Source organism: Pan troglodytes, chromosome 4 (genome assembly GCF_028858775.2).
Source record: "Pan troglodytes isolate AG18354 chromosome 4, NHGRI_mPanTro3-v2.0_pri, whole genome shotgun sequence".
Taxonomy (NCBI): domain Eukaryota; kingdom Metazoa; phylum Chordata; class Mammalia; order Primates; family Hominidae; genus Pan; species Pan troglodytes.
Window position 1 is genome coordinate 114,746,830 of NC_072402.2, and position 8,830 is coordinate 114,755,659.

The following is an 8,830-nucleotide window of genomic DNA, read 5'->3' on the forward strand; positions in this document are numbered from 1 at the left end:
TAGCTGGAGGAAAGTTTACCAGTTGGCTGTGAGCTTGACTTAAGGTGCAGGTGTGACACATGAACTGTTATAGTCTCTGCCCAACCACAGCTTCAAAAGGCATTCTCCCTATTCATTCCTAAGTGCATTCAATGGGCATGGATACCTGCTATGTGGACACCCAAGAGCAGAGATAAGCCTTGTATTATGGTTTCAGAGTTGTTTGTAGGCAATATGAGAGGTGTACAGTCAGTATTTTAAAGTGCTGCAAAGAGTTCTTTCTGGGTATATCAAGGGCTAGCCATCACGGGAGAGAAATGTGACAGATGCCCTTCAAGTTACCTTGCTGAGCGGATTTGTGGACTCGTGCTGCTGTTTGATGTGGCTTCCAGCAGACCTTTCATTAAATCCATGCCTTGCGCTGACCCACAGCACTCTGCCCCTGCTCCAGTGCCCTTCTCTGCATAGGCAAACAGCCAGGACCACAGAAGGTTGTGCTGATGGGCCCGGAGCCTCTTGGGGGCAAGAACTGCCCTGCCCCTGTCTCCACAGGCCCTGGCAGATGGGGCAGTGCCCTGCCTGGAAGAGCCATTAGTGTGACCAGATGTGCCCTCGGAGAGCCTGGACCACAATGAACCACATAGAAATAACAACTAGCAACAAGGGCTGATTACGTCTCCAAAATTTCAGTGATTTCAAATGGAAACAACTTAGAAAATGGTTGATTTCATGTGCGTCCGTGTGAAGAGACCACCAAACAGGCTTTGTGTGAGCAATAAAGCTGTTTATTTCACCTGGGTGCAGGTGGGCTGAGTCCAAAAAGAGAGTCAGCGAAGGGAGATAGGGGTGGGGCCGTTTTACAGGATTTGGGAAGGTAATGGAAAATTACAGTCAAAGGGGGTTGTTCTCTGGTGGGCAGGGGCGGGGGGGGTCACAAGGTGCTCAGTGGGGGAGCTTCTGAGCCAGGAGAAGTAAATTGACAGGGTTAATCACTCAGTTAAGGTGGGGCAGGAACAAATCACAATGGTGGAATGTCATCAGTTAAGGCAGGGCAGGGCCTTTTCACTTCTTTTGTGATTCTTCAGTTACTTCAGGCCATCTGGGCCTATACGTGCAAGTCACAGGGGATGTGATGGCTTGGCTTGGGCTCAGAGGCCTGACATTCCTGCCTTCTTATATTAATAAGAAAAATAAAACAAAATAGTGTTGAAGGGGAGGCGAAAATTTTTGGGGTGTGGTATGGAGAGAGAATGGGCGATGTTTCTCAGAGCTGCTTCAAGCGGGATTAGGGGCGTTGTGGGAACCTAGAGTGGGAGAGATTAAACTGAAGGGAGATCTTGTGGTAAGGGGTGATACTGTGGGGTTGTTAGAAGAAACATGTGTTGTATAGAATGATTGGTGATGGCCCGGATACGGTTTCGTATGAATTGAAAAACAAAATGGAATAAGAGAAGGAGAAAAACAGGTATAAAAGGACTAAGAATTGGGAACACCTAGGACATCTAATTAGAGAGTGCCTACGGAGGTTCAGCATAGTCCTGCCAGCAAAGATTATTTATTTACTTCAAGAGTTAAGAGTGGCAGTTTGGGGATAGCACGAGGAGATATCAGCTGTGATGGCTTGGAGAAACAGTGTAAACTGGCAGTGTAAACAAGAGCAGGGCATGTATGAGTAGTTGAGAACAGTGAATAGGAGTATGACTAGACAGAAGATAGTAGGGATGACAAGTTATTTGGGGGCACAGTCTAAGTTGGTCTGGTGTCTGGAATGAGACTGGGGCCTAAAAAAAAAGGAGTGTCTATACAGGAGCTTAAATGGGCTGTACCTTATAGCATTCTGAGGACAGGTCTGACTTCTGAGAAGGGAAAGTGGTAAAAGTATTGTCCAGTCCTTTTTAAGTTGGTGGCTGAGCTTGGCGAGGTGTGTTTTTAATAGACCATTAGTCTGTCACTGAATACTAAGAGCCTGAAAAAATGCTTGGCTGATTTGACTAATAAAGGCTGGTCTGTTATCAGACTGTATAGAGGTGGGAAGGCTAAACTGAGGAATTATGTCTGACAGAAGGGAAGAAATGACTGCGGTGGCCTTCTCAGACCCTGTAGGAAAGGCCTCTACCTATCTAGTGAAAGTGTCTACTTAGACTAAGAGGTATTTTAGTTTTTGCGACTCAGGGCATGTTGAGTAAAGCTAATTTGCCAGTCCTGGGTGGGGGCAAATCTTCAAGCTTGATGTGTAGGGAAGGGAGGGGGCCTGAATAATCCCTGAGGGGTAGTAGAATAGCAGATGGAACACTGAGAAGTGATCTCCTTGAGGATAGATTTCCATGATGGAAAGGAAATGAGAGGTTCTGAGAGGCGGGCTAGTGGCTTGTACTATAGCATCTCCTGCCTTTGCTGGTGTGTGGTGATTTGGCCTGGTGGAACTGCCATCAATAAACTAAGTGTGATCAGGGTGAGAAACAGGGAAGAAGGAAATGTGGGGAAATGGGGTGAACGTCAGGTGGATCAGAGAGATGCAGTCATGAGGGTCAGGTGTGGTATCTGGAATAATGTGGGAGGCCGGATTGAAGTCCCGGCCAGGAACAATGGTAATTGTGGAGACTTAACAAAGAGTGAGTACAGCTGAAGGAGCCAGGGAGCAGAAAGTATATGCGTCAGGTGTGAGTAAGAAAATAGATTTTGCAAATTATGAGCGCTGTAGAGTGTGATTGAGCATAGTTTGTGATTTTGAGGGCCTGTAAAAGTATTAAAGCAGCAGCAGCCGCTCCACGCAGACATGAGAGCTAGGCTAAAACAGTAAGGTCAAGTTGTTTGGACAGAAAGGCTACAAGGTGTGGTCCTGGCTCTTGTGTAAGAATTCTGACCTCACTAACCATGGCTAGGAAGGAAAGGAGTTGTTGTTTTGTAAGGGATTGAGGTTTGGGAGATTAATCAGACACGATCAGCGGGGAAAGCACATGTGTTTTTATGAGAATTATGCCAAGATAGGTAACAGATGAGGATGAAATTTGGGCTTGACTGAAGTAATGGGGGCTGTCTGTGAAGCCTTGCGGCAGTACTGCCCAGGTAATTTGCTGAGCCTAATGGGTGTCAGGGTCAGTCTAAGTGAAAGCAAAGAGACGCTGGAATGAGGGGTGCAGTGGAATAGTGAAAAAAGCATCTTTAGATCGAGAATGGAATAGTGAGTTGTGGAGGAAGGTATTGAGGACAAAAGAGTGTACGGGTCGGGCACCACAGGATGGATAGGCAAAACAAGTTGGTTGATAAGGCGCAGATCCTGAACTAATCTGTAAGACTTGTACGGTTTTTGGACAGGTAAAATGGGGGAATTGTAAGGGGAGTTTATAGGTTTTAGAAGCCCATGCTGTAGCAGGTGAGTGATAACAGGCTTTAATCCTTTTAAAGCGTGCTGTGGGATGGGATATTGGCGTTGAGCGGGGTAAGGGTGATTAGGTCTTAATGGGATGGTAACGGGCATGTGATCAGTTGCCAGGGAAGGAGTAGAGATGTCCCATACTTGTGAGTTAAGGTTGGGGGATACGAGAGGAAGACACGAAGGAGGCTTTGGGTTGGGGAGAAGGGCGGCAATGAGATGCAGCTGTAGTCCAGGAATAGTCAGGGAAGCAGATAATTTGGTTAAAATATCTCGGCCTAATAAGGGAACTGGGCAGGTGGGGATAACTAAAAAAGAGTGCATAAAAGAGTGTTGTCCAAGTTGGCACCAGAGTGGGGGAGTTTTCAGGGGTTTAGAAGCCTGGCCATCAATACCCACAACAGTTATGGAGGCAAGGGAAACAGGCCCCTGAAAAGAAACTAATGTGGAGTGGGTAGCCTCCGTATTGACTAAGAGGACGGACTTAACTTCCACTGTGAGAGTTACCCGAAGCTGGGTGTCCGTGATGGTCTACGGAGCTTCCGAGGCGATTGGGCAGTGTCAGTCTTCAGCTGCTAAGCCGAGAAGGAGTCAGTCAGAGAGCCTCGGGCCAGAGTTCCAGGGGCTCTGGGAGTTGCTGCCAGGTGAGTTGAACAGTCCGATTTCCAGTGGGGTCCCGCACAGATGGGACATGGATTAGGAGGAATCCTGGGCTGCAGGCATTCCTTGTCCTGGTGGTCAGATTTCTGGCACGTGTAGCAGGCTCCTGTGGGAGGAGGTTCTGGAGGAACGCCTGGCCGCTGTGGTTCAGGCGTTTGGAAGTTCTTATGTGCTGGAGATGTGGCTGGGGTTTGTCTCACAGTGGAGGCAAGGAATTGCAACTTTTTTTCTATTATTGTACACCTTAAAGGCTAGGTTAATTAAATCCTGTTGTGGGGTTTGAGGGCCGGAATTTAACTTTTGGAGTTTTATTTAATGTTGGGAGCAGATTGGGTAATAAAATGTATTTTGAGAATAAGACGGCCTTTTGACATTTTAGGGTCTAGGGCTATAAAGTGTCTCAGGGTTGCTGCCAAACAAGTCATGAACTGGGCTGAATTTTTATATTTGATGAAAAAGAGCCTAAACGCTATCTGATTTGGGATAAAGAAAAAGGAGCATTAACCTTGACTATGCCTTTAGCTCCAGCCACCTTTTTAAGAGTCAATTGCTGGGCAGGAGGGGGAGGGCTAGTCACGGAACGAAACTGTAAGCTGGACCAGGTGTGAGGAGGGGAGGTGATAAAAAGATTATAGAGTGGAGGAGCAGAGGCTGAGGAAGAATTCGGACCTAGCTCAGCCTGGCGAGGAGCAGCCTGGGGAGGAGGGGAGAGGTCAGATGGGTCTGTAGAAAAGGAAGATTAGAAAGACTCAGCAACACTTGGAGTTGGTACTTGCCGCTAAGCAAGTACTTAGCGGGACTTGCCGCTAAGGGTGAAGGACTAAGGCAGGCGTCCCTGCGTGGTCTGACACCTCTGAAACGTGGGTGAATAATCAGAGCGGCGTCCCTGCAAGGATTAAACACCAAGGGAAGGCTGCCTTCCCTAGTCCGTGACCGGCGCTGGAGTTTGGGTCCACGGATAAAACGTGTCTCCTTTGTGTCTACCAGAAAATGAAAGGAACTGAAATTAAGAGAAGGGAGAGATTGAAGAGTGGAAAGGAGAAAGTGGTTGAGGGACAGTGAGAGAGGTTGGAGAAGAGAGTAAGAAGAGGCTGCTTACCCGGTTTAAAATTGGTGAGATGTTCCTTGGGCTGGCAGGTCTGAGGAACTGAGGTCGTAGGTGGATCTTTTTCATGGAGCAAGGAACAAGACGACAGGGGATTGATCTCCCAAGGGAGGTCCCCCGATCCGAGTCACAGCACCAAATTTCATGTGTGTCCGTGTGAAGAGACCACCAAACAGGCTTTGTGTGAGCAATAAAGCTGTTTGTTTCACCTGGGTGCAGGTGGGCTGAGTCCGAAAAGAAAGTCAGCAAAGGGAGATGGGGTGGGGCTGTTTTACAGGATTTGGGAAGGTAATGGAAAATTACAGTCCAAGGGGGTTGTTCTCTGGTGGGCAGGGGCGGGGGTCACAAGGTGCTCAATTGGGGAGCTTCTGAGCCAGGAGAAGTAAATTGACAGGGTTAATCAATCAGTTAAGGTGGGGCAGGAACAAATCACAATGGTGGAATGTCATCATTTAAAGCGAGGCAGGGCCTTTTCACTTCTTTTGTGATTCTTCAGTTACTTCAGGCCATCTGGGCCTATACGTGCAAGTCACAGGGGATGTGATGGCTTGGCTTGGGCTCAGAGGCCTGACAGTTGAACCATGGTAGCCTCTGGTATTATCTTTTGCCCATTTCTCATCATTGTATTTGCTCAGCCTGCCTGAGAGCTGCACAGCAAGATGGAATTTTATGATTCCATTTACTCAACTTTTGCTGTGCAAGTCACATGAGGGGCATGTGGTTCATGCAGAACCAAAATTTAAGTAATGGTTGATTAGTGAAAAAATGAGCCCTGACTGGTAAGGAATTCCTTCCGTGTAAATGAATCCTTGTGTTTGTAACATGAGGGAATTTCTTGTTTTGCTATGCTGGAGACATTTTACAAGGTTTTACTAATTCGCAAAGCACACCTTCAGGGTTTATAGGAAGCAAATGTTTTACTATTAAAGGCAGCAACAACTTGGTGTTATGTATTTTGGGGAAATGGCTTCTATAAAGACACCATTAGAGTTTTTGTAAGATAACATTGTTACATAACTTCTCTTTGCCCACCTCACTTTGGTCCTCTTTGCCCACCTCACTCAGCATTCGTGTCCACCACTAACAGGGGAATTGATTGCTGTTGGGATGATTATTTCAGCACCAGGCCCTATGTAGCTTAGAATAGAATTTTGCCCTTTTGTGGCCTACACATGCCAAGGATGCAAAGGTAGACCAGTTTAAGGGAGGCACTAAAAGAAACTGATGGGGGAAGCCAGTCGATTAGCATTTGCTTGCCCCATACCCCAGGTTTAGATTTTGAACATAATAGTGCCTGACATCACTGGGCTGCTTTCGCATATCTCACTTTGCTTGAGTTAAGGGTGCCAATTCTAAGAGAATGGTGATCCTAATAAACGTACATTCGGAATCTCTTAAGCCTTGGGCAGAAAACTTTAGGTGGTGGTAGGAGGGCAATTGAGTGGCTATAGAAGTGCCACTTGATTACACTCCCATGATCTTTCCTTCCTTCTAGATTTCTTATTCATTTCCTACTGCAAGTACCTTTTCTGGTTCTCAGTGTTTAATTCTCCCTTTTTACAACTTTTTTTTTTCAAAAACAAGCACACCGCCTTCCTTATTTTCTTCCTTAGGGATAAAGTATGCTGAAGTTTTCTAAAGGAACTTTAATTTAATCCAAAAGTATGGACCAACTACTATGTGCAGGTGCCAGATATTTAATAATGAACAAAACATTGTTCCTACCTTGAGGCTAACATTACACTTTTTATGGATTTCCCACTTTGTTTGAGAAATCTGTGCATTGAAACATTCAGTCTTATTTTCTTCATGAATTATATCCTGTAAACACACCCAGTACAAATATTGTATTAAAATATTTAATTAATATAAAAACACAAGCCGCCCCCGAGCAGGAGCCGGTGCGAGCGGAGCAGAGCCGAGGTCGGGCCGCGAGCGGAGCCGGCCGAGCGGGCGCCGAGCTCCCGCCATGGCCCGGAACACGCTGTCCTCGCGCTTCCGCCGGGTGGACATCGACGAATTTGACGAGAACAAATTTGTGGACGAGCAGGAGGAGGCGGCGGCGGCGGCGGCGGAGCCAGGCCCGGACCCGAGCGAGGTGGACGGGCTCCTGCGGCAAGGGGACATGCTTCGGGCATTCCATGCAGCCTTGCGGAACTCTCCCGTCAACACCAAGAATCAAGCTGTGAAGGAGCGAGCCCAGGGCGTGGTGCTGAAAGTGCTCACAAACTTCAAGAGCAGTGAGATTGAGCAGGCTGTGCAGTCACTGGACAGAAACGGCGTTGACTTGTTAATGAAGTACATTTATAAAGGCTTTGAGAAGCCCACAGAAAATAGCAGCGCAGTGTTACTCCAGTGGCACGAAAAGGCCTTAGCAGTAGGAGGACTAGGCTCCATTATAAGAGTTCTTACAGCAAGAAAGACTGTTTAAAAAAAATAAAAAGACTCATGTTACCTTGAGAAGAATTCTGGATGCCCAGGCTGGTGAAGAAGGGATTGACAATGGACCATCTTCCTAGGAACTCCCAAGTAAACTATTTCAGGACATGTATCTGCTGAAATGTATTTTATTTTCAAGGTGGAGGGGAAAATCGTCTGTTTCCTAAATCCTGTTTAGGATCTGATAGTCTATGCCTTTGTCTCCGAGTACTGCAGAACTGACATTTTGACGGTCTACCAGCGTGGCGGCTGGTGTTGGTAAGATGCACCTGTGCGCACTGGGGGAGGGATGGTTTGGGCAGGTGCAGATCCAAGGGCTGTGGTAAACAGGAGAGTTTGTGTTTTTGAAGTGGAAAAAAACCCAAGAGTTTGTACAGACATCCTGTCTTCCCAGAGAAGGTGGACACTCTTGGGCTCATTGTAAAGTGCCTGCTGCATCAATAAAGCTCTTGGCTTATTAGTCTATACATTGCGGTGTGTTTCGTGTATGTAAAAAAAAAACGGTAATGAATGGGATGGTAATGAATGAGAGTTCAGTTGTTCCGGAAACCCGATGTGGAAGGAGTAGACCTGTGTCCCTGTTGAGCCACCCCTGGGAGCGAGCATGGCAATCCACAGGCCCTCTGCCACAGGACGCCAGCCTCGGCCTCAGAGCTGCCGGCTGCTGCAGAGAGGTGTTTGCTGAATAAACTATTTATTGTTTCTTACTCCTTTGATTTGTATGTAATAATTAATTTTGGAGCTTATTTAATTTAATAAAGTGCCAAACATTTAATAATTGAAAAAAAAAAACACAAATAACAGCATTAAAGTTTATTGGCATATTTTGCCAAATTCTCAACCTTTTGTCTGCTTTCCCTCCTTTAAGGCTTCTTAAGGTCTTAAGGCCTTCTTTTCCTCCTTCAAGGTCATCTCTGGACCATGGCTTTCTGACAGTCTTGTAACTTGCTGTCAACTGTGTTAAATAAGCTCTCTATTTCTTGGCTCTAGAGACTCGGACACATGATGGAGCTCTTCTCTAGACATGGTTGACTTCCTTGATGACAACCTAGTAGTCACATAAACTGCCCAGGAATCTCAAAGAAAGGTCATGATGTACCCCTGAAGAACGCCATCTTCTCTTATGTTTATTCATCTCTTTGGTATTCCATGTTCCTCTACCTCCCTCCAAAATTCTATCTCTGAAGCAGGCCTCTTACAGGTGGAGGGAGATGGTGAATTTATAATTCACCTGTCCACATGGATGTGCACTTCCAGGAATTAGACTCTTTTTC

The 8,830-nt window shown here is 46.5% G+C and overlaps 1 pseudogene across 1 annotated transcript; it reads left to right on the forward strand.

Annotated features, from left to right (window-relative positions):
• The first annotated feature begins 7,022 nt into the window (after nt 1-7,022).
• LOC739553 (actin related protein 2/3 complex subunit 5 like pseudogene) lies at nt 7,023-8,336 on the forward strand (annotated as a pseudogene). Its single transcript, NR_190217.1, is given in 1 exon segment — nt 7,023-8,336. The product of NR_190217.1 is annotated as an actin related protein 2/3 complex subunit 5 like pseudogene (transcript).
• Nucleotides 8,337-8,830: the final 494 nt, after the last annotated feature.